Below are 25,719 nucleotides of genomic sequence, written 5' to 3'. Positions count from 1 at the left end.
TCAAAGGGAGTAATTAATAGAATTATGAATAATGGTTGTTATGCAATTCAACCCTAGAAAATGATATTGAATATGAAAAGACAGACTTGATATTATACAATAATGTAGTGTTTGGCAAGTGTCAACGTTAGACTAAAAAGGAGTTGATTGTGTATATCTCTAAGTTAAATACTATTGCCTAATTGTTGAGTGACTTCTACAAGTGTTTTGTTTGTAAAAAGGTTATTTTTTTTTTTTCTTTAAAAGTGGGAAGACACAAATTGCTATTTGCTTACTGTATTTCAAACTTTCACAAATAGTGAGGATGGGGGTTAAGAGCATAATGTTGGATAAAATGTTCAAATGTTCTAATAAAGACCAAAAAAATGTAAATAAATCTACAAGTGCTGCAAGACTACTTATTTCTCAGTTCAGAGACTGATTTTATGACATCAATGACAGCTCATTGTAAAAAAAAAATTGAAGACTAACTCTGATAATAGGAATTTCTTAGAAGATACTGAAATTGCTCTTTTCCTTCATTTAATATAATTGATTCACTTTCTGCATTCCCTTCTGCTTTCTACCTTCCTTTAAATACATTAACAGATTAAATATATTAACAGACTTTCCCACGAAATATATTAACAGATTTGCCATTCTTATTGACTTTCTATTCTCATTTAACATCCCCCAGCCTTCAGTGCCAAAAGGAAGCACTAAAATAACAAAATGCTTGGCTCCAGAAATTACTCTAGGCAACAACCTTTATCTTCTGTCCATTCTTTTTCAGTTCATCTCCCATTGACCATGAGCAGTCTTCCTCCTTTCTTTTGACATCTTAGAGACTTCACTGGCTTTGAATCAGCTTCTACCCAGGTGGGAGCTATAAAACTACCCCAGTAATCACAGAGGACTGTGTAAAGGCAAATTCAAAACCTTTTTCACGGTGAGGAAGAGATGAAAGGCTTAGAACCCTCATAAATTAATAAATTCTTCTAATCACAATTCTGAAATAGTATTCTTCCTTTATATTTATATTTGTCTTTCCAGAGCTCAGATCTTCAACAATTATTATAATAGTATACTTATTATTCATTTCCTCCTCAATTCACTTAACTACATATACACACATACAATAAAGGACTCTAATAACTCTATCAATGCAATTTTCACAGAGAGTATACCCGATTGCATTATTGTCATTAAAATCATTTAATATCACTCTTTGTTTTTAGAAAAATTCTATTTGGGGGGATTGGTGTTTCATGACTTGGATCCTTTTCACTAATTGGACCTGCTTCTTTGCACTTTAAAACAAAAATGCTAATTCTAGTGTTGCAAACCACTTTGGGTTCTCTAGATGGTCAAGCTTGGGTATTTCTGTGCACCTTCAGTCCCTTACTCCGTAATATGGCATTTCCAATGACTTATAATTCCTGCCTCATACCATGTCATTGCCTGACTGATTCCTACCTAGCTTTCTAAAGTGAGTCTATCAGTGAGATGTTCTGATAACTGGTGCTTACAATTCGCTCAGTTGCTCTATCTAGGTGATTCTATGGCACTCTGTTAATTCCCATCCAACAGATACAGAACGTGCACAAATTCTTTTTCTGCTTGCCACTTTATGCAACTATACCACACACCACCTGAGGGTCTTACATCTTGTATGTTTGAATTCCAAGCACTTTGTCACAGTAAGTGCACAAAAAATGTTTGCCAATTGCGTGCCATAAACTCCAGATACTAAATTTAAAATTTCATATATGGAATTTCAAACTTAAATTTGAAAATATGAATATTGATGTTAGGACAAAGTTTCCCTTTTAGAGTCTTTCTATTTGACGAACTGGATTCTAAACTGGATATCAGAGCTCTTGGAACATGAGGCAACAACAAAAGCCAGGGACACTTAATACAGGAACTTTTCTCTACCTAGTGGACTTCCAGAATACATCTCTGTGTTCTATAGATCAAACAAAGCTCCCAAATACATAGCAATTCTGGATGTTGAGAAACTTTAAAAAAGGAATGTCCAAAAGAATATCATTTCAACAAAACACAGAAGTCAAGGGGAAGAGAAAAGGACGAATAGCCAATAGTAGTGAGTGACATCTAATATTATGATGATAAAATGGAGACAAAATAGTCTTTATGCTCATTTATGATATGAAAATACTACAGTTTATATAGCGTAAGGATGAGAGATTAAATAGAATATCAAGCATAACAGACAGAAGAAGCAATTTAAAATCATGACTACACAAGGTATTTGTGACTAAATTATTAAAGACATCTTATTCAGCTTTACATGGTTTCCTTTATTTTGGTAATTTAGCTCAATGTCAGTATTTCCCTTCAAATTACTGAAAATAACTTTAAAACACGTTGGAAGATATTAAACAGTTAAAAGCATACTCTACTTATAATTCTTACTAATTCCACACTTAAATGTATGACTTGTAAAGTTGTTAGTACGTATTATATTAGAAACAAAAAGTTGTCGCCCACATCTTTCTCTAGCTGGGCCCAGTTTTACCTTAGAAATTGTATTATTTTAGGACGTCAACTGAGTGGTCCTCCCAATTATGCAACAGTGTGACGAAAAATCACGCTTCTGTGAATGGGGACAGAGATACTTGACCTTCAGTGTTCTGACTGAAGCTTCTCTGACCACTAGTCCCTTTCTGTGCAGAAATGATTGTAGAAAAAGGACAAGGAGCCTGCTGGGAATAAAAGGAACAGAGTTCAGGAGTCAACATCCAGAGCCCACAGAGACTCTAAATTTCAGAGCTACTTCCAGCAATAGAGCCTAGAAGCATTTGAATATGGAAACTTGTGTGCAGCATACTTTGAGCTCATCAACTTACATTTGTGTATTCTTTAGAATGGAAAAACCTCCAAACTAATAGAATTCTGGAATTTGTGAGGTCCAAAACAGTTGATATTAGACTTCTTGGCAAAAAGGAGAGAACTCATGCCATTAATTGGGCAAGTACAATATTCAACGGTATTTGTACCACCAAACTTGTGAAGCAGTTCATGCAGCTTGTGCTGAAGGGGAAAAATAGCATTTGTAACATTCATTTCCAGATATGAAATACTTTTACTACAAAGACATCTGTCTCTGCATAACAAAGTTATAAATCATCTGGGGAAAAATTATTTCCTGTAACTCTACCTTGTATGGATGCTAAAGCATCAATCATTTTTCTTCTACAAATGCTATTTTGGTTCCAATATTAATAAATATAAACCTATTTCCTCTGTTGACCTCTCAGTCATGTTAAAACAACTGCTGCCTTAGCAATGCTTTTCTCAGACAGCACGTACATCCTAGCCAAGCTAGATTAATTTTATCTGCTTTCCTGTTTCTCTTTAACACAGTACAATAAATTAATTCAATATGAAGTAAACTTTAACATATCCAAAATTTTGTACATGTAACAGATACAGTATTTGTAAACTTGTTTTTGAGGGAAAAAGTAGCTTAAATTTTAGTTTTTTCAGTCCACTTAATCTGTATTAATTACTACATTCTTACTTTGAAGCTTAAAAGCAGGCAATATGTACACGAATGATCATGGTTATTCTAACAAAAGTTTATTTACAAAAACACTCATAACAGGTCAGATTTGAACTGTGGGCCCACTTTTTTTATCCCTGTCATGTATTAAAAAACTGGGAAATAATACATAAAAGAACGTGCAGTAAAGCAAACCATGACTAATACAAGTAACTACAAAAAATTTCTAGGACATAAAGTATATTTACCTCAGATTTGTTATTATTATCTCATAATTAAGTGGCCTACAAATGGTTGAATAATGGAAATACTCTACCAGCATGCAGGTAATTCTAACCTAGTTCAGTGAAAATCATATTGCCTCTCAAAAATTCTTTGTTGGGGCTGGGGATGTGGCTCAAGTGGTAGCGCACTCACCTGGCATACACAGGGCACTGGGTTCGATCCTCAGCACCATATAAAAATAAAATAAATATGTTGTGTCCACCTAAAACTAAAAACTAAATATTAAAAAACTCTCTCTCTCTCTCTTTCTCTCTTTAAAAAAATTCTTTGTCAAAGCTCTAAACAATTGCTTTGGCTATTGTTGAATTTTAATAGTATACTTGCAATTTTCATATTATCATGTTGTCACTAGTGATCCTTAAATTGAGGAGGAAAAAAAAACTGTATGGAATATGGGTGTTAATTGAGCCACCTTCATTACACAGTCAGGAGTGTGGTCATGAAGTTTTGATATCCTCTGCACTCACTTCAGGCAGAGTTCATATCCACAGACCCTGTGATATTCCCTATTTCTGCAATAAAACTACAGATTACATGAGCTATTCCTCACTGGGCATAGGGTGTCAATAATGCAAGCTGAATAAATTCTTGACATCTGCTGGACAAATTTGTTCTTCTTAACCACACTGTCTTCTATACCTAAATGTTTGCTAGGGGATACATCTTATGTTAAGTGTTCTTACCACAATAAAGTAAAATTTAAAAGTCACAATAGATTAAATATAAGCACAGACATTATATTATTATAAACAGGAAGAAACAAATTTGAGTTACCTCATTTCTGTCATTCAATGTAACAACTTGAGTTTCACCAGGGAAGAGGTGGGAGGGAAGGGGGACCGACAGCGCGAAGGGGAGGAGGTGGCAAGGGAGTCTAACAAGGAGTCCCGCCCCCTGCGGGTCCAGAAGCGAAAGTGGGGAAAGCGGAATCCCTGAGGCTACCACGCTGTGCGCTCCGCCCTAGTCCAAGAGCGCAGCTGGCGCCCCGCCTACGCCTTCCCCCGCCTTAGGGACGCAGCGCAGGTGGGGGCAACGGGGAGTCCAGCCTCGCTTTGCGCTGGTTGGACTCAGTTCACTGTCTGCGCTCAGCTCTCTCAAGCTCTGGGCGGTGAAGGCCAGTGAGAGTCAGCGAGGAGAAGGGGGTAAACTCTGTGCCTTGGAAGACACATGCCCAGACGTCCTTACTGACCAAGGCTCTAGAGCTCTGCAGGTTCCCAGGTCCTGCACCTCAGGCAGATGAAAAGGGCGCTCCACTCTTCTGCTTTGGTTCCACTGGCCGCTCAGGGCAAAGTAATTTCTTTTTCTATTTCTCACTTATAATGTTTCCTCTGAGGCCTAAGGACCGCCGCTTGTCACAGAAAGGAGCTGTCATGGGGCAGAGAGCTGGGGTTTGCATCTGTCCTCCCTTTCTCTCTCTCTCTCTCTCTCTCTCTCTCTCTCTCTCTCTCTCTCTCTCTCTCTCTCAACTTTTGCACACACCACCACCACTGCTGGTTTATCTCTTGCAAGAGAAAACATACCTTATACATATTTACATATACGTAGCCAGGGATATAGTAAGTTCTAAATAAATAATAAAAGAATGAAAGGTAAATGAAGTATTAAGAGAGTTCTTTTTTTCAAGTGACAAGAATTTTTGGCTAGCAGCTTAGCAGTGGAAGAGAAATTAACCAAATCAGGGTAAACTGAGTATTTATACAAAAAAGACAAAATTGAAGTGCCAATCATATAGTCAGAAAACTTTCTACTGAACAGTTTGCAATTTTATTAAATAGATATTAAATGGACATGTAAGTCATGTCCAAACTATTTTATCTCAGTGTAGTGTCAAGATTACAAAATTCACTTCTTTTATACGGGAGAAAAACAGTGTTTTTATATGTCATGTCAAACATGATGAGACTTCCCTGAAGGTACTCAACGATATATACTTATCTTAGAAAAACAAAGAACACAAAATCAGATATTTTTATGTTTCATGGATTATCTTTTTCACTTTTTAGAAAAATAAGGAACATTACATGATTACACAGGCCTCTCCCTAACCTCTTAAAGACTGAGTTGGGATGGGTGTCATAGGCATCACTTTCCTGGTCTTTTGCAAAGCCCACAAGATGGTACCCCTATTTTGCATGAATTAGGCACAAATAAAACTTGCCTTCTTGGGTTTTCTATCTATGTCCTTGATCTTCTTTGCCAAAATGTGGGTATGTAGAAAGACTTGTGTATGATGCAATCTATGACAGTTTTATCATCTGTATAGTTTGTATTCAATTAGAGACCTTTCCTATGGAAATGTTACTAATTTTTATTAAAAGATTGCTATTGTTCATGTAAAACATGAAAAAAAAATCAGTGAATCTGATAGTGTGAACTTGGGGGACTAGATACTCAGAGCTATGACCAAGCAGAGGGATTCATGCAAAAAAGTATGTGCTTTCCGCTCCTGGGCTCAGTTCTGTTTCATACTCTCTTGCACTTCAGATGATCAGTGATGTCTCTCCAGCAAATGCCTGATGAGATCATGGGCATGCGAATCTTGGCATCAGGCCCGCAGCACCTTGCTCCACATCCTGCCCCAGCTCACAAGCACTGTTGTGCAGTATTAGTGGGAATTGCTTTGTGTTGTTGGAAGGCTTCTTGGATACTCAGCAAGCATCAGCCTTTTAATTTTGGAGGCTTATTGTCATTCAGATGTGTAACTCTGCAGGTGTACAGAGTATCAGATTTTACTGTCAGTGGGTTGTACTTGACATGTCTTAAATTGTATGTTTTTTGGAGAAGTTTATATACTTTCTTGAAGACAGGATAGCCTTTAATATCCATTTAAAATCTATTCATTTCATTTAGTGGGAGTGTTAACTTGTCACCAAACAGGACTCTACTTAAAAGAAAATTTAAAACTCTTTGGCTTATATGTGCAGGCTGGGTGTGGTGGTACATGTCTGTAATCCCAGCAGTGCAAGAGGCTGAAGCAGGAGGATGGGGAGTTCCAGCCAGCCTCAGCAAGGGCAAGGTGCTATGCAACTCAGTGAGACCCTGTCTCTAAATAAAATACAAAATAGGGCTGAAGATGTGGCTTAGTGGTCAAATGCCCCTGAATTCAATCCCAGATACACCTCCCCAACCCCCACCAAATTGCTTCTAAACCCTGATGCCCCTTGACTATGGGATGAGAAAGTCCTGCTCCTGAACTATGCAGACAGTGTGCAGGCCAAAGTACAAATGCCGGACAACTTCCTGGACATTGGGATGGCCTGCAGTTGGCTTAGGGGTGGATCTGATGACAGTAGCAAGGACCCCATTGATGTCAACTACAAGAAGCTCAAAAGTGACATTAAGGTAGTTGACAAAGACTCTGAAGAAGCAGAGATCATCAGGAAGTATGTTAGGAACACACAGGCACAATGCCTATGACCTGGAAGTTTGGATATCTCTAAGGTAGAGTGCAAAGGGGAGAGCCAACACTACAAACCCTTTAAGTAGCTTCACAATCGAAGGTTGCGTGCACAGGTGCAGGACCACCAACTTTGCTGGGATCCTGGTCCCCTTCTAGGCATAGCCCTGCCTGAAGCACCTGTGACAGGCTACATGTTTGGCAAAGACATATTTTTTGCTGATATGGTCTCAAAGAGTATCTACTACTTCCACACATCTCAGGGAGACAAGATAGGCTAAATCCTGTTGGGAGAAGTTGTCCTGGGGAACATGGATGAACTGAAGCCTGCTTCACATATCAACCAATTACCCAAGGGCAAGCAGAGTGTCAAAAGATTTGGGCAAAACTATCCCTGATCCTTCGGCTAGTATTACTCGGGAGAGTATAAAGGACTGGGATCTCATAAGGTGTTATCTATACCTGCCTACTATATAATGAATACATTGTCTTTGATATTGCTCAGGTAAATCTGAAGTATCTGCTGAAACTGAAATTCAACTTTAAGACCTCTCTGTGGTTAACAGAAATATGAGTTGCACCCTGGTGACTCTCATTTGAATTAACTGTGTGCTCATGCACCAACACACCCAGCAGAAACCTCAACTAAGCTGCCAATGGATGTTACCTTTACTAAATCTCCTTGGAAAGGGTTTTTACATAAACAGGTCAAAAGGTTTTTCTCAAATTTTCAAATCCTTTTTATGTTTAATTTTGCATTGGAGGGTTTGAGGGTTCTATCTAGCCAGGCACAGTCCTGACAGATACATCTGACAGTAGAGGGAAAGTGGGGGAGAGGTTTTTGGTTTGTTTTGTTTGCTTAGACTAGTCTTGTTTCAAAACAAAACAAAAAAAAAAAAAACAACAACAACAAAAAAAAAAACAAGCCAAATTACAGCACTTGCCTTATTGGTTTCCCAAGAGATGGAAACAATGTGTTTCCACCCTTTTCTCTAAGTGTTCATCTTTAGTTTTAATTCTGGCAATGTGTGATGCATTTATTTTGAGCTAAACATAAAAACTAATTTCATACTAAAAATGCTACCATTAATAATATTTGTCAACATCATCAGTGATCACTTGCCTATTATGTTTCTCAAAACCAGAACTCTAAAAACACAAATAGTTTTTGGTGGTTACATACATTTTCTTTCTGTTTTCCTTTTTTGTATTTTTATTTAGAGACAGGGTTTTGCTTAGTTGCTGAGGTTGACTTTGAACTTGTGATCCTCCTGTCTTAGACTCCTGAGCTGCTGGGATTGCAGATGTGCACCACTGTGCCCAGCTAGAAAAAAAATCTTGTCTGGTCTTCTGGTGGTGATATGGACAGAAGCTAATTGAGCCATGTATGAAATGCTTGCTTGTGCATCAGTCCTATGATGAACCTGTCACCTGTTTACCCCACTAAATTCACATGACCCAAGAGTAGAGGAAGCATGAATCCCAAGGGACAATCAAGGTGCTATTACCAGCAGAAGGGGAAACAGAGCCTGGAAATCACAAAATAGAGTGGCAGGTACTGCCAGCATTTAACCCAGGCTCCTAGGGAGCCCTGGACACCTCATCACACACAGTAGCCACCATAGCTTTCCAAACTTCCTGAGTTTGAAATAAGCTGAAGAAGCTGGTGGATTCCTTCTTGCCCTCTTCCTTGATTTTCTCTGGTCCAAGTATTTCTAAGAATTTTAGGACACCTCTGACCTCAAGAAATTCTATCCAATTACTGTCCAGGGAGTAGAAGAGTTGAAACAAAACATTTGACAAATTCCTTGACACTAACCTCCTAAGGGAGTCTAAGTTCCTTTCCTCACATATTTTGCCTCCTATCCTGGAAACGTCCATAGGTAAAGTGACATGATACTTTGGATATTCTTCCTTCTAGCAGGAAGTGGACATCTCTTTATTTGGGGCTTTCCAGCCTCTGTTTCCCCTTCTGCTGGTAATAGCACCTTGATTGTCCCTTGGGGACTCATGCTTCCTCCATTCTTGGTCATGTGATTTTAGTGGGGTAAACAGGTGACAGGTATGTCATCCTTCTGGCTATAGAAATTGGTCTGGGGCCAGGCATGTGACCTAAGCTGATCCAATGAGGCTCAAAAGTCAGAATGTTCTTGGGACCCATGTAAAAGATTGGTTTCTTTTCAGCATAGCTGAGCTATAAGGTGCATGTCTGGAGCTCCTGGGAACCTCAGCACACAGAGCCTTCTGAATATAGAGGACAGATGGAGACTTTAAGGGGAAAGAGGGAGGGTGGGACCAAATACTGATGATAGTGTTTGAACCCCTGGGTCTAGTCAGGTCTGAAATATGTATTTCCACCTCTGGGTAATTCAGTTAAGCAATCCAATAAATCTCTTCTTTCTGAGTGTAGCAGGAATTACTTTTCTGTAATTTTCAATCAAAAGGATACTAACTAGTAAAAGGCCAATGAGGAACATGGGATGGAGGAGTAATTGGAGCAGACTTCCGGGGGACACTACATCTGGGCCCACCTTGAAGGTTAGGGGGCACCTACAGATACCTAGAATCCCATGTGGTATGAATGCCCAGGATACCACGAGAGACTGGAATTTCTCTAGAGTGGATCTTACCTGCCCACAGCTGATAAGAAGATGCCAATTGACCTGAAAAGCTTTTCTAAACATAGGTAAAGTGATATAGCTGAACCACAAGTCAAAGAATGCTTTTCAGGGTAGTTTTCCCTAGAGAAATAGATCCTGTGCCTGATTCTGGGTAACCCTTCAGGTCCAGGATAACAAAGCAGCTGGAGTGCACCCTTTACTCTGAGAGGAGCTAACGGGGAAGGGGCAACACACAGAGGATAGGTGCTGGGTCATTCCTTGTTATCCAGGAAGTTCCTCCATGATAGTTTAGCCACTTGGCTCTGACAGGTTCCCTAGGGAGCAAGGATGCTTGCATCAATCAAAGGTGCATGGAAAAAGCTGAGGGTGAATTTCTCAAGTCTCTCTAAGCCATGATCATTGTACTCTTGCGTCTCAGTATAGTTCATTATTTTGGGCCCAATCCTAGATTTTAACTTCCTAATTAATTCTCAATTGTGTACTTGCTCAAAGTTTTACACTAGAGGTTACTATCCTTATGAAGAACTGCATGGCTTCCTAATAAGAATAACAAGAGATGGTAGAAAAATTAAACTTTGATTTAAAACAGCCTCAATATTTAATGTTTATTTTTAAAAATCAGCCTTTGCAAAAAGTCTCATCATAATATAGCACCCAGAGCACGTGTCAGCTTGGATACAAGGTATAAAATCAAGCCACAATAGAAAGGGAACCAGTCAACAATTACTAGGCTCATAACATATCACAGGCTCTTTGAACACTTTAAGATATTAGCTGAAATTATTACAGCTCATGGAGGATGACTGAGAGCTTCCAAGACTGATAAGAGCTAATGTAATGGGTTGGATGTAATAATGCTTTGTTGGGGGAAGGGTGGGGGAATGAGTCAAATTGTCTCTGCTGCACCCTGGTTCCCAGGATGCCAATAGAAGTAAATACAGATTGGTTCATTAGGAAAGGCTCTTTACTGCAAAAACATCATTTGCTCTAGAGCTAGGCTCCCCTGCATGTTGCCACCATAGCTGGGGGCCAGGTTATCAGCCACATGGAAGTCTCTTTATCCCTACCTTATCCCTTCCCTGTTCCCCCATCCTCTGCCCTGTTCCTGACTCAGTGCATTCTCCTTTTCTTCAGTGACCAGCTAGGCCAACCAACTTTTGTCACCATCTTTTCTCTCTGTACTAGACTGGTCTTCTTTTCATAGTCACTTGCTATACATATTTTGGGTCTATTATTTTCATTATTTAGTTCTAGAAGGTTGCCATAGTATCAGCAGTAGATAACAAGTACTAGGCAGTGTGCTAACTGCTTTGCTTGAATTGTCTCATACAATCCTCACTGCAGCTCTCCGGTGCTCACTGTCAGTATTTCCATTTACTCCATGAGTATAACATGAAGTTACCAAAGGTAACTGGTGGATCTGGGATTTGAACCTGAGCAGGCTAGCCCAGGTTCTTCCTGCCAGGCCTTTCTACCTGTAGACATAGGGAGTGGGCGAGGCTGCTGATGTGGGTGGTCTCCCTGTATGGTGTTGCAGGTGGAGTTGTGGGTTTGCACTGCCTACCTAGTGGGAGATCCTGGAGTACAATAGATGGCCTATGGGCTTTGGGTCAGACAGATCCATTCCTATTTACTAGTAAATTACTCAATCTTTCCAAGTTCATTTTTTCTTACCTATAATAAATGTCAGTCCTCAGTACTCCCCCCACCTCCCAAAGTTAGGAAATAATACATAATTCTGGCTATAGAAAGTGAATCTACAGCTGTACCTTTAAGGCCTGGTTCATCCAGTCATTGCATAAGCATTAGCTGAATGTCCACTAAATGTAAGGCACTATTACTAGCACCTGAGGTATGGGGAAGAATGACGATGCCTAGCACAAGTGCAATGACTGAGTAAGAAAGGAAGTGGGCTGGACACAGAATCCTTGGAAACACTAACATTTAGGGTGGGAGGAAATTCTGCAGCTGAGGCAAGAGAAATAGCAATAGAAGAAGAGAGCTGAGAAGGGGCAGAGGCCATCAGGCTGGACTAGATGAGGTGAAGGAGGCACAGCACTTGCCTTGGATCTCGAATTTAAAGGGGCACCAAAGTTGTGTGCAATGGCAGACACCTATGATCCCAGTGACTTGGGCATTTGAGACAGGAGAACTGTAAACCTGAGGCTTGTCCTTGCAACACAGCAAGACCCCTCCCCCCCCCCCGCCCCCAAAAAGGGGTGGGGATATAGCTCAGTGGTAAATCATCTCTGTAAAGGGCACCAAAAAAAAAAAAAAAACACACCTCAGCAATAAAATCATATTTCAGTGCAATATTTAAAATAATCAAATTAATATAAAATTCATGATGAATCAAATATCAACATTTTACATAAAAACAGGATCTGACTCTGCACCTGAGATCCCGCCTCACTTTCCTCACCCTGTGTTCAAGTGGAAAATGTTAAGTAAGACAAGGAAAGAAAACTGGAAATCTAAATTTGGCTGCACAGAGGTTGCTGGTAACCAAGGTGAGCTTAGTTTCATGACTTGAGGGTTGAGAAGCCAGATTACAGGTACTGACATTTCTCAAAGCATGATCTGTGAACCATAGCATCAGAGTTATTGGGAGCACTTGTTAGAAAAAAAGGTCAGGGCCCTATACTTAATCTATTAAATCAGAACCCTAGGGGTGGGGTGGGCATAGGGAGGTAGACTAGTAATTTGTACGTGTTATTTTTAATTTTTTGCTGAGCTGGATTAAAACCCAGGGTTTCCTGATGTTAGCTGGGGAGCTATGTCCCCAGCCTTAACCTTTATTTTAAACCTCTTTGCTAAGAGCCATAGCCAAGTAGGAATGATGCATGGCATTTTTGGTTGAAAGGTGATGCCAGCAAGCCATTGAGATAATGATTATGTTAAGATGTGCATTCAATTGGACATTGGACCCCTGCTGTCCTCCTAGGCCTGTTATTTTGGAGCTCTTGCGGGACTCCTGGAGAGTTCCCATTGTTTGGGGAAGTGTGGTAGGAGGGATTTCCAGAGGAGGGATTTTCCTGTTGGTGTGGTGTGTCCCAGGAGAAGGCTGCATGTGTGGTGTTCAAAGGAGTTTTGGAAATAAAGTTTGTTCTTGCTTGAGTGGCTTGTGATTTTGTGCCCAGCCAGACTGTGGCAACTCTTTTATGCACACCAAAGTACGACATTAGGGTGAACCTAGAGACATATTCTGATATTCCCTTTGGTCTGTGTTCTAGGTCTGAATCTGATCAATAATTAAAAAAAAAAAAAGTAGGTGCCCTTTCTCACTGTGTTATATCCTCAGCCCTTTTTACTTTTTAAAAAGTTTATTTTGGTGGTATCAAATCCAGGGCCTCATGCATGCCAGGCAAGCATTCTACCACGGAGCTCCATCCCCACATCTCCAGACACCCCTACTTTCCGTTTTGAGAAAAGGTCACACCAAGCCACCCAAGTGGCCCAGAATTTGTGATCTTTCCACCCCAGAACACCCATAGCTGGGTTTACAGTCATGTGCCGCCACACCAGGCTGTTTAATAATTTTATCAGTAACTTAAATGGAAGGAAAAAACAGCTCTGTTTAATTAAGTCTTTAGTCCTGCCCAGCTGCAGACTCTTTGGTTCATTCTTTCCTTTATTCAGCAAACAAGTGCCAGCCCTCCTAGATAAGAGAAATGCAGAGCTGAACAATGAAGGAGACAGATGCAGCTCCTGGTCTCTCAGTGGGGGTGAAAGAGATATTGACCAGGTAGTAACAATCAAATGTTATGACTATCAGGACACAGGGAGGGACTGTGAGTACAGGTAATGGGAACCTCAGGTTCTCAAGTAGTCTGGGCCTCAGTGAAGGGCTTTCTAAAAACTGATATTTAAATTGAGGTCTGAATATAGGAGTATGAATTAGTTAAATAAGGAGGGGGGTTTCAGAAGAAAAGGGAGTTCAGGCTAGGGGAAAACCCTATAATAAAAGGGTCTGAGTTGGGTGTAGTGGTGTACACCTATAAGCCAGTTACCAGAAAGACTGAGGCAGGAGGATTACATTCCAAGGGCAAGCTCTGGCAATTTAATGAGATCCTTTTTCAAAACAAAAAATACAAAGGACTCGGGTTATATCTCAGTAATACGGTAACCCTGGGTTCAATCCTCTGTCCTGCCAAACAAAACAAAATAAATGAAATGGTCTGAGATGAATCCACAGGCAGACAGACCAAGAATATCCCCAGATCTTTCCATAATACAAACCACCTCAAAGATGTCCGAATCTGCTTTCAGTCCTGCTCTGCCTACACGGCTCCTGAACACAGGAACCTCAAACTCAGCATGTCCCAAATCAAACTTAACTACACCTAAACTTGCTTCTTTTTTATGTTATCTTCCCATTCACCTCGTTTCCCAAGCCAGAAATATGAGAGTCATCCTGAGGCATGAGTGGAGAGAGTAGCTGGGTATATAAATATGGAGCCCAGATTCCAGAAGGAAATTATCATGAAAACGCATGAGACCACTTAGGGAGAATTTGATAGTGTGAGCAGAGAAGAGGTAAAATAGATGGAGTCTCAAGGAACAACTACATTTAAGGGAAAGTATTCCCTTAAAGAAGAAAAAAAGGGAGAAACAAAGAGTCTTGGCATCACAGAAACCCAGGGAAGAGTGTTTTGAGAAGTGGGAAAGTTTGATTGAAAAATGCCACTCTGGTCATGTATAAGGAATGAGGATGTAGTCACTGGGCTCCACAATTAGAAAACCATTGGTAATCTTGACCAGACCAGCATCAGTGGAGTCAGGGCAACAGGGATTAGACTGCAGTAGGCAGAGGAGGAACCAGGAGAGCATGTGGAGACAGGGAAAGTAACTAGCCTTTTCAACAAGCTTCACTATGAAAGGAAGGATCTGGGTGCAACTTATGTTTGAGGCATGGATTTAATTTTATTTTTAAGGCAAAAGAGATTCTAGCATACAAAATACTGATGAAAAAAGCTGGTAATGAGGCAAAGGGGAACACTACAGGAGAGAAAAAATAAAGTCCTTGAGGAGATGGGAAGGGATTTAAATGTTGAACAAATGAGAATTAGTCCTAAGAAAGAATACCAGCTTCCACTCTGATAGGAGAAAAAAGAGATAGAGGTCAGACTGGGGACACATTTACAAGTTGGGAATATGGAAGTCGATGGAATCCTTGATTTTGGGGATATGCCTGTAATCCCAGCAACTGGGGAGGCTGAGGCAGAAGGATCAGGAGTTCAAAGCCAGCCTCAGCAACTGAGTGAGTCCCTGTCTCTAAATAAAATGCAAAATGGGGCTGAGGACATGGCTTTTTTTTTTAATCATCAAATGTTCTGTTCTAAAATATTAGAGAATATCAAGAGAAAATCTCCCTTAAAACTGATTCCAGGAAGGGTGTCCACTTAGCCTAGCCAAGCAAGACAACTGGGTGGACAACTGTGGATCAATCTCCAGCCCTGGAACTGCAGCTGGTAGTGGATAGTGGAGGCAGCTGGACAATGAAACCAAAGGGCACTGTCTTCACAGGATACTAATAGATGCAATATGGAGAGGAGATACCCTTTGGGTTGGCAGAATAGGACACTGCAGGCTTCCTACCTTCACAGCTGTGTGAGGGGTACATTTTCCATTTATGGCTCAGTTTAAGCTTTTTGATGTTCCATAAACAAGACAAACATATATATTGGGCAAATCTGATGTTTCAAACCCAGCAACTGCCAGGAGTGGTGGCTCCTGCCTACAATCCCAGCAACTGGGAGGCTGAGGCAGAAGGATCAGGAGTTCAAAGCCAGCCTCAGCAAATGAGAGAGACCCTGTCTCTAAATAAAATACAAAATGGGGCTGAGGACATGGCTTGGTGGTCGCGTGCCCCTGAATTCAATCCCTGATACTCACCCCCTACACCCACCCCTTCCAAAAAAAAAAAAAAAAGAAAAACCAAACCCAGCAACTGAAAACTACCATTTTGGCTCCTTGCTGGTAGACCCTTTTCTTTCTCCTTTCTGTTGCCATCCCCTCCCTACACGACCATCCAAGGCTCCCAACTCTTTCTTTTCAGATGCTCCCAAGTGCATCCTTCCAAAAAGCAACCATTTTCCACGGAAATTTAAAAAAAAAAAAAATCAAAGAAAAGCCTGTCTAGCTCCAGGCGGGGAACATTTGAACTAGACAGGAAGCTCCTTTCAAATCCTCTTCTAAATTTCTCCGTGAAGAGGAGGAAATCGCCATAACTTTTCATGGTCTCCAAGGCACCTCCACGGAGCAGAGCCTGGCAGAAGCGAGGAGCAACCCTGCGATGCTGGGGGCGCCCCTGAGCTGCTCAGGCTCCTCTCGCCTTCTCCCAGGACGAACTCCGCTGGGATGCCCTACACTGAGGCGCAAGACCCTGGGCACCTGCGCCCCCTACTGGCCTCAATAGACACTCTGAAGCGCGCGGTTCTTCAGGTCAAAAGTGGGTGACAGTTAAGAATCTAAGTAACTGACTGAACTGCTCCCAACCGCTTGAACCCAGAACTGGAAACTGAGTCTGATCATCCCACCTCTGAGCCTAGGAACACCTTTTCCTATTTCAAGTATTTTCTACTTGTACGGAAATAGGACAATGGGTCTAAATAGAAGCAGGTGTCCTGGCGAAGGATTTGGTGGTCAGCAGCTTAGGGTCACCTGAGGACAGAGGGGATCTCGCAGGGTCATGGGGCCCATTGGCCACGGGGTGGAGACCTCCAGTGCCAGCAAGCATGGAGCCCTCAGAGTCACTGGGGACAGGATGTCCCAAGCTTGGACACCCAGATTAGATGTATCCAGTTTCCCAGTGGTTGTGGCCTCGGGCACCTGAATTAATGAGGAGCCAGGGGACATCACTGGGGGACAGGGCTGAATGGACAAGCAGCAGGGTACCATGGAGGACTCAGGGAGCAGCCACTGTCTTGAGCAGCCTCTTTCCCTGTTCTGAATCCTGCCTGTCCCTTCAAGTAGAACTCGGAGGGGAAACCAAGTCTCACTTAAGGAGTGAGAGAAAATGGGCTTTACCCCAACTAGACAAAAGGTTCCACCTAGAATTAAACTCTGATTGTTGGACTTAAAGTGTCCAGAGTGCTCACCATTACTGCATGGAACCACAGTAATGAACAAGTCCCAAGTCGCCCTAGATTTGCAAGCCCTTTCTCAGGCTCCATCATGCCCCAGCTTTTCTTCCTGCGGTGAGTACAGACATCACTCAGCTATTACTCTGTGGGTCTTCTAACCCATAAACACATTATATCTCCTAATTTAGGTGTTCGTTTATCCTTTTAAAATTCTTTGCCACTTATACACTCTTATATGTTTTTTTTTGAAGTATTTCATTTTGGGAAAACCATTTTAAATGGTATTGATTTCAAAAGTTTGCTTTCTAGTTATATATATTTCTATTAATAGAAATACATTTGAATTTGGTTTGTGTACATTGCACCCTACAATTTAGCTAATTCCGCTCATTAGTTTTAATATTTGGGGGAGTTTTTTTACCCAGAATCTTTAGGATATTTTATATGGACAATCATATCATCTGTGATAGAAATGGTTTTATCTCTGTCTTTCCCAGAATGGATGCCTTTCTTCTTCTGCACTATCTCGTTGGTTAGGACTGACATAGAATGCTGATGTGACTGGTGAGGGTGGCCACTTTGCCTTTTTACCAGTGTGAGGGGAGGGCATTTGGTTTTCCCCAGGAAATATGATGACTGTGATGTTAGCTGATCCATTTCATAGATATCCTTTATCAGTTTGATAAGTTTTTTTCTATTCCTAATATGCTATTTTTTAATCACCAATAGATGTTCTCCATGAATTGCCTTTGCCCCTTTGTCAATAATCAATTGACCATACTGATGGGGCCCTCTTTGTGTAGGTTAATCTTTTTGTTATTTTCATTTATGTGTTTATCCCTTTGCTCGTAGTACAATATCTTCTTAACTGTGGCTTTATAGTGCGTCTTAAAATTGGTCTGCCTATCTCAATGGATTTTTTTTCTATATATAATTTTTTGCATCTTTATTATATTTCTTTATTTTTATGTGGTGCTGAGGATCAAACCCAGTGCTTTGCGCGTGCTAGGGCAGTGCTCGACCACTTAGCCACAACCCCAGTCCTCTCAATGCATCTTTTAAAGAGATTTCAGATTTCAGCTGAGTTGTGTCCCCAAAGAGAGTCCTCACTCCTAGTACCTGTGATCATAGCCTAATTTAAAAGTCAGGTCTGTGGTGGATGATGAAGTTAAGATGAGGTCATCAGGGAGGACCTTCACTCAATACAACATTGTCCTTACAAAAGTGAAGTTTGGACATATTCTCTCTCTCTCTCTCTCTCTCTCTCTCTCTCTCTCTCTCTCTCTATCACACACACACACACAAACACACACACACACACACACACACGCATATACATGTGAAATGCATATGAAGGTTGGAGTAATGCTGTCAAAAGCCAAGGAATACCAAAAGCAGAAGAGGGGTCAGGAATGGGGACAGGTTCTTCTGGGAGCCCATAGAGGAAGACTTGCCCTGCCATCACCTGGGCCTGGAAGCTCTGTCTCCAGCATTATGAGAAAACACAGTATGTCCTTTAAGCCACCAGTCCTGTTGCAGCTGCCTAGGCAGACAAATGCCCATGCCATCTGAGGAAACCCAGCTTTCAGCATCTGAAGGCACCATTCCTATGAGAAGTAGATGTGAAAAGTGTGTCCACAGGGGAGGGGCCATTGACTGGCTGAGACAGTGGTGAGGCCACCTCATCCTGAACAAGCAGATTGACTCTGTGACACTCAAGAGGAAGGAAGGACTGAGCACTTACACCTGGGAAAATGTTTGCTGTAGACTTGATTGTGGGAGCACTGCTTTTTTTCTGCTCACCTTATTCCTCCTTCTTACCTGGACAGGCTCCCAAAGCCCTGCATCCACATTTGCCCTCTGCTATGGTGGGCAAGAGGGGAAAGGTGCCTGATAATACAGGTTCAATGCACATGTTGACCTCAGAAGAGGTTCATGTCTTTCCATTTAATTCTAGCAAGATTGTCACCTTAGCTCTCAGTCAGTTTCAAGTTTATCTGTGTCCCTTCCATCTTAGTCAATGTCAACATGTGGTCCTTTAAAAAGCATCAAAATGCAGGTTCTCTGTGCCACAGGGGTTCTTGGCCAACTTAACAACTTTAGCTTCAGGGGCAATGTGGTCTGTGCTCTATAAAATACAGGACACATATCCCTGTTGTTCCCAGATTTTGTCCAAGAGGCAAGTGGCAGGCCCACAGAGCTCTCACCTTATCAACACTGAGGCATGCCTAACTTAAAGTCATGTTCCTTAATGTGCAAAGTTGTGTGTGAAGGAGAGTGAGTGTCACATGCCATGAAGGGCGCTAGTGTGAAGGCCACAGTACTGTCCTGAATCCGGATGCTGTGCTGAACATTGTGTAGATTGGGCACCAAGGGTATGTGCTCACTTTTCTCTGGCCCTGTGTTTACAGGGATGTTAGGGGAAAATGACCTAATGATTCCTGAGCCATCTGGAACTTCAACTTGGAGGTAGAGTTGGGAGGCAGAAATAAGGTAGCCTGGGACCAAGTACTTTCTTTGCAAAGCACAAAATGTTTTTTAAAATAACCTTTGTAGGTATAAAGTCCCCCCTAGAACTTTGCAATACTGATTTTGCAGGCCAATGTAGCAGCAGCCCACAGGGCCATAGTAGAATAGTTTGGATGAAGAATCAATTTCATGGGTTGCTTTTGCATTTACCTAATTACAGTATCTAGGTCCAGTTTTCTTAAAACACTGGTTGATCATCTCTCTTGTATCTTGACAGCATTCACAAACTCCAACATTGGATAAAAGCAAATTTGACCTGGTGGGAGGACCTGCGGTTGGCTAAAAAATTACACTAAAAGTAGGTTGTGCTCAAGTGGCAGGAGAAGCCTCTATAACAAACTGTAATGGCTGCAGGGTAATAGATCACCACCAGGTCCTTGCACTGCCAGCCTGACAACCTCCTCTCTATGTGCACCAATTCCTTTCTCTCTCCTCTGTTATTTATCCCTGTATCTTCCTGGATTACCTACATGAGGCTGAAATACCTGGTCAATCCCAAGGCTGCCCAGGAGGAGGAAAGCTCTCCAGAGTGTTCAGTGGGCTATTTTGCCTAGGTATGGCCTGGTGTAAGCACTCGGGCAGTGCAAAAGGCAGCCCCTTATGCCTTTTCTGTGGAAATGACCATTGTGTGTCTTTATTCATCTTCACAGATGAACCCTGCAATGTTGGTGGTCTCTGGTGACTGCTTGCATAAGCAGACAGTAAGCAGAAATGCAGCCACACCTCTAGCAGATGCAGTGTCTATAGGACATAGCTCAGCTGCATCACCATTGAGGACCAGGGGTAGTGTATGTGGATTCTGTGCCATAACATAATGAATACTGGAACACACAGCATGGGAGCTTCTAGAATCTTCAACTCACCATGCTCTGTATTTGTTCCTTTTCAATTAATAAAATTCTGCCCTGTTCAATAGGTGTATAAATAGTTTTTGACACATCTCAGTGGCATCCAGCTAAGGTTTTACACTGATTATTAACCAATTATTTTCTAATTTTAAAAAATTAATGCATATTCAAACATGTGTATAAATGCATAAATATAAAAATGCATGTTTTTATTAAATCTTCTCTCCCGCTTCTCTCTGTGTGAGTTACCTCTGTTATGTAACATAGGAACACACACTTTTGTCACCTCAGCTTTTTCAGGTCAGGGCTCTGGGCATGGCTTAGCTGCTAAGGTCTCACAAGACTGTGGCTGACCTTTTCTCATCTGGAAGCTGAGGTGGGCAAGTTTCCACTTCCAGGTTCTTCAGGTTGTTGGCAGAATCCATTTCACTTGGGCTATAAAACTCATGGCAGCTTGCCTTTTTAAAGCCATCAAAGCAGAAAGTCCCTACTGCTTCCCCTTTCTCCCTGCTAGACTGGTATTCAAATGACATACCCGATGAGGTCAGACCCATCTAGGATGATCACCTTCTGATGAACTTAAACTCAATCAAGGAGGTAATTGTTTTAGTGCATTAGTGCAGCTTTAACAAAATACCTAAGATTTGGTGTTTATAAACAAACTAGTTTAAATCATCACAATTCTGGAGCCTAGAGAGCCAAGGTCAAGGTGATAGCAAATCAGTGCCTGGTGAGGGCAACTCCACATAGAGGGCCCAGGCATCCTCACATGGCAGTAGAGAAAGGGCATCCAGGCAGCCCTTGAAGGTCTTTAATGAGAGCATTAATCCCATTTATCAGGGTGGAGCCCTCAGAGCTTTTATTTCCAAAGGCCCCACCTCTAGATACCACCACAATGGGGGTTCAGTTTCATCAGGAATTTAGAAGGGACACCAATGTTCTTACCACAGAGGAGCTTTTTATATCTGCAAACCCCTTCTCTTGTCTGCATACAGAACAGAGTCCCAGGTGTGATGGCCCAGCACACCGACTCTTCTGCCTCAGTGAGAAGCCAGTTCAGGGGCCACCTTCACAGAGGAAGGGGCTGCACAAAGGCCAGACTCTGCCTGTATCTGTGCCTTCTGCCTTTGTGTGCTGATGGGCTCAGGATTGACATGCGCAAACATCAGCTCCTGCACAGACGGGACCTCAGCATGGCCCTTGACATCCACATGACAATATGAGGATGAATTTCCTGCAATGAGAATCTCTGACAGAAGAACTATACCTCCTACCCCATGCAAGCAGACCTGATAGGAGGACTGACAAGAACTGATGGGCCAATATCCCAGGCACCCTGATCTTTGGCCATGGCCCTTGGGGGCTTGTTCCTCTGTCCTCCAGTTCCTGGCAGGAGAGAGTCCTTTATTTTCCTGGAGATAGCACATGGAGCAGTGCACTGTACCTGACTCTTCCCTTCCCTGTCTCCATTGCATATCACTCACTGGGCCTTCCTGAGATCACCTCCTAAATAATATGCCTGCCCTCTGGTTCCTAACTCAGCTCTGGGCCTGGGATCCCCAATAACACTGGAGTTACCTTGGCTACAGTGTGTGGGGTACACTTCATCATGGGAGTGTGAACACTGTGGCCTTACATTATGAAATACTGTTAATAGGAAATAACTAGTGCTAACTGGGAGCCAGGACCCCCTTTTGTGCCTTACATATGTTAACTCACTTAATTCTTATAACAGTCCTTTGTGGCAAAAACTATTGTCCTCCCTAATTTACAGATGAGGAGACTAAGGCCTAGAGAAGTTAAATGGTTTCCTACAGGTCACAGCTAGAAACTGGAAGAGGCTAAATTTGAACCCAGGCCCTCTGGCCCCAGAACCCAAACTCTTAATCTTGGTGCTGTATTGTAGCATCCTTGCTTACTTTCTATTTAGTGACAAACTTGGTGCAGAACTTTAACAGTGCCTTTTAACTTCTAGTTTTTCTTTAAGAATGGTGCTACATTGGATGCATTTCTACAGATACATGTGTTTCATTTTCATTGCTTTTAATTTTTCTTTAGATAAGATGTGAAGGAATCAGGTTGTTTCTTTGTGGCTTCAAGCACTTCAAACAAACTGCTCAGAACAGGTGCTGATTTTTGCATGCCTTGTGCCTGGTTTTCCAGCCGTCTTATCATCCAGGGGGCCCTGCACACTGGAGACACTCATCAATCCTAGCCCTAGTGTAGCTGATGGTAAGCACTGTCAGTAAACTCTACACACTGAAATTACTCTGGCACTTAAATTGAGGAAATTCTTGATTTTTCATTTTCTTTAGTGTAAGTTCTGATGAGGTCTCAAGAGGAATTATTCCCTGTAATTCACACTAGTTTCTTACAAACATTAGAATCAAAATATTTGGAGTCTATTTATATGAAATGATGCTAGGAGAAACTTACGGAAGTGGTGGAAACAGGAATGGAAAGGAGGCACAGATGTTGGCAGTAGCAGGAAGTAGGTACACATGGTATGTCTGCAGTGTTTTTGTATCTGCTAATGCAATTTAAATCTACCTTCCAAAATGACTGTCTATTGTTGTCATCACTATCGTTTTATTAGTGGACATTCATCCTGATTTTCCAGCTGTTTAGTTTCATGTAGCATTTATAGAAGGACAACAGTGGCCTCATCAGACCATTTATATCCTTTGAATTTTTAAGGAACTCTCACCTATTTGGGCCATTGATTTATTATTCCATATCACTTTATTGCCTGATGACTAGCATGATTTGGGGCTGATTGAAAGAGAATTTGAAAGGGAAAGAATAGTCCAGTGGGAGAGGTGGCTGGGTCTGGGACATCTGTCCGGTGTTCTAAGCCCTTGATCCACATTGGCTTAGAATTCAGTATAAGCAGTTCCAATGGCTGGATAGATCCATTTCTACAAATACATGTGTTTCATTTTCATTGCTTTTAATTTTGTCTTTAGGTACGATGTGAAGGAATCAGGTTGTTTAAAAAAATGCATTTTTTAAAACCCTATTTAAAATTTAACTTTGGTGAAAGAGGTCTCATTTTCTACCCTGCAGCAAAAATATTTCCAGAAGAAATCACTCCACTCCTGCCAGCCATATCAGGGGAGAAGATTGCTGAGGACCAAACCTGATTTTTTCTTCAAATACTGTTGAAATATATGATTATTCAGGTCAGAGAAAAATTGTTGCTATTTCAGTGTTGCATTTATTCTTTTCTCTCTCTCTCTCTCTCTCTCTCTCTCTCTCTCTCTCTCTCTCTCTCTCTCTCTCTCTCTCTCCATTAGGGTGATTTTTATGATACTTCACTAAACACTGAGTACGCACCGTTGTTAGGTCAAGACCAGGAATTTGTACTGTTTTATGTGATCTCTTCAAACAATTTGTCTTTCTTTATGTCTTTCCCTCCCCTCATATCTAAGCTGGCATGACAGTATGGAGGAGGAGGCAGGCCTAGAGGCTGACCCATGGGCCAGGAGTAGGCAGAGTAGACTGGAAGATATGAAGAAAAACACATGCAATGAGCTCATACTGCTGTTAGCACAGCCTGATTCACCTCACATGCTCCTTTTTTTAGATTTACCCATATAGTATAGAACTGACATCATTAGCTGATTTGTGTCACATGATCTGTATTTCCAAACAGATTATTTTTTCTCAGTGGACACTTTTCATGTTCCTGAGTTCCTCCTGGGCTTCAGAGCCAGGTTTGTTGAAGTCATCATCTTTGCCACATCCTCTTTCTTGCCTAACATTCCTTTGACACCTGCTGTTGCCTGTCTTCTGCCCAGGTCCCAGATCAGGATGGAGTCTAGTGGTTCATAATTTGCTCTGCTCATTCTTGAGGTGATTTGTCAGTGACTACCCTTTCTTCATGAGCTTCTCTCCTCGTGATACTTGTGATGTTTTCTTCTGGCCTTCTTTCCCCTCCCTACTTCTTTCCAGTTTTCTTTAGGTAGCTGTTTTGTTTTGTTTTTGCTATCCTTTAAAATTCAGTTCTTGGCTGCCCTTTCTGATTGTACAGTCTTGCTGGGAAATTCTGATCCCTACCTCTACCCCCATTTCATTTAGCCAGCACCATAAACCCAAGACTTCAAAATCTTGAGAGCCTGATCAGGGCATTCTATCATCTTATAGAAGCTGTGCATTGAACTCATGCCTCTTCTATGAGGAACTCACATGTGCCTTTTCAAAAGTGTTTGGGCATCCTGTATGCCCTGGAAATCAGCACAGGGTATCTAAAACTTGATGTTTTGAGGGCCTTGGTTCTCTTTCTAGATGTGTCACTCATTAGTGACACATCTCAAATAAATCAACGTCAAATAAGTCACATAGTCCCCAGAACTAGAAGAGAATGACATAGATATAGGGTAGAGGTTTGTCTGCACACATTGAAACCACTCTGTATGTAGGGTTTTATGTGCCTGCCTGTACCTTTCTCTTCCCTTCCCTTCCTTTCTGTCTGTTGGGGTGACTCTTCAGAGCAGAGTTTCTGACAGTTTATGGACACTAACCCCCTCTGCCCCAGAGGCAACCAAAGTAATCATCCCTTTACTTCAGATACCACACAGATATTGTCATTTTCTAGGTGGGATTGTCATGAAGGAAGCTGGTAAGCACTGCTTTGGGCTAACAAGTAATAAGAACCAGTGATAGGTCCTCTGTGGTTTATAATTTGCTCTGCTCATTCTTGTTAAGACCCCCTTCTCTGTCATCTTTCCCTCAGTAGTATGGTGGTGACTGCACCTCTGTGATAGTCTTCTCCAGGCTTCTGGGGCAGTGCTGCCAGTTACTGGACTTTTTTCTAGTGCTCACACTGTGCACTCACTGTGCTAGGTTTTCAAGGTTCATAATATTACCTCAACACTGTGAAAGCTTTATACTTAACCCATTAGCTAGACTGGCAGGCTTGATTTATTTTAGCCTGTTAATTGCCGTTAAAATAAGAATGTTCTTTCCAAGATTCCATAGATTTTTGCCTTTTATTATTGATTTTATGTTTAGGTAGTATTGGATAAAGTAATTATAAATGGTCATTTATGAGTTTAGGAAAAAAGTACCTGATTATTTCTGACTAAATCTTTTAAAGATACAAGGAATGTTTAATCATTTCAAAGAACACATGGAAAAAATATGGACATTATGTAGCAGACAAAGTTTGAAAACACATAATACCTATTTTTTAAAGATCCTAATCTTTTGAACTTTGTTAAAATTTAATTTTATCTCATGATTGCCAATATTATTTGTCCTCTTTTTAATTTATGAAAAGAATTTTAATTAAAACAGCATTTCATTTTGTATGTGTTAATTTGAAATGTAAATATACTTATTTTCTTTTTCACATATTATCCAAAGGCTGCAAGCTTGGAGTGGAAGAATAAAGAGAATCAGGATACTGGTTTTAAATTTCTTTTTACATTGTTTTGAAAGTATT

General features: G+C 41.3%; 1 pseudogene; it reads left to right on the top strand.

The window, feature by feature from the left end:
* The first annotated feature begins 6,884 nt into the window (after nucleotides 1-6,884).
* On the top strand, nucleotides 6,885-7,764 carry LOC144374093 (poly [ADP-ribose] polymerase 1 pseudogene; annotated as a pseudogene).
* Nucleotides 7,765-25,719: the final 17,955 nt, after the last annotated feature.

This window comes from Ictidomys tridecemlineatus, unplaced genomic scaffold, assembly GCF_052094955.1.
Source record: "Ictidomys tridecemlineatus isolate mIctTri1 unplaced genomic scaffold, mIctTri1.hap1 Scaffold_576, whole genome shotgun sequence".
NCBI classification, from domain to species: domain Eukaryota; kingdom Metazoa; phylum Chordata; class Mammalia; order Rodentia; family Sciuridae; genus Ictidomys; species Ictidomys tridecemlineatus.
Note: the sequence above shows the minus strand (reverse complement) of the source record. Positions and strands in the feature narration are given on the sequence as shown.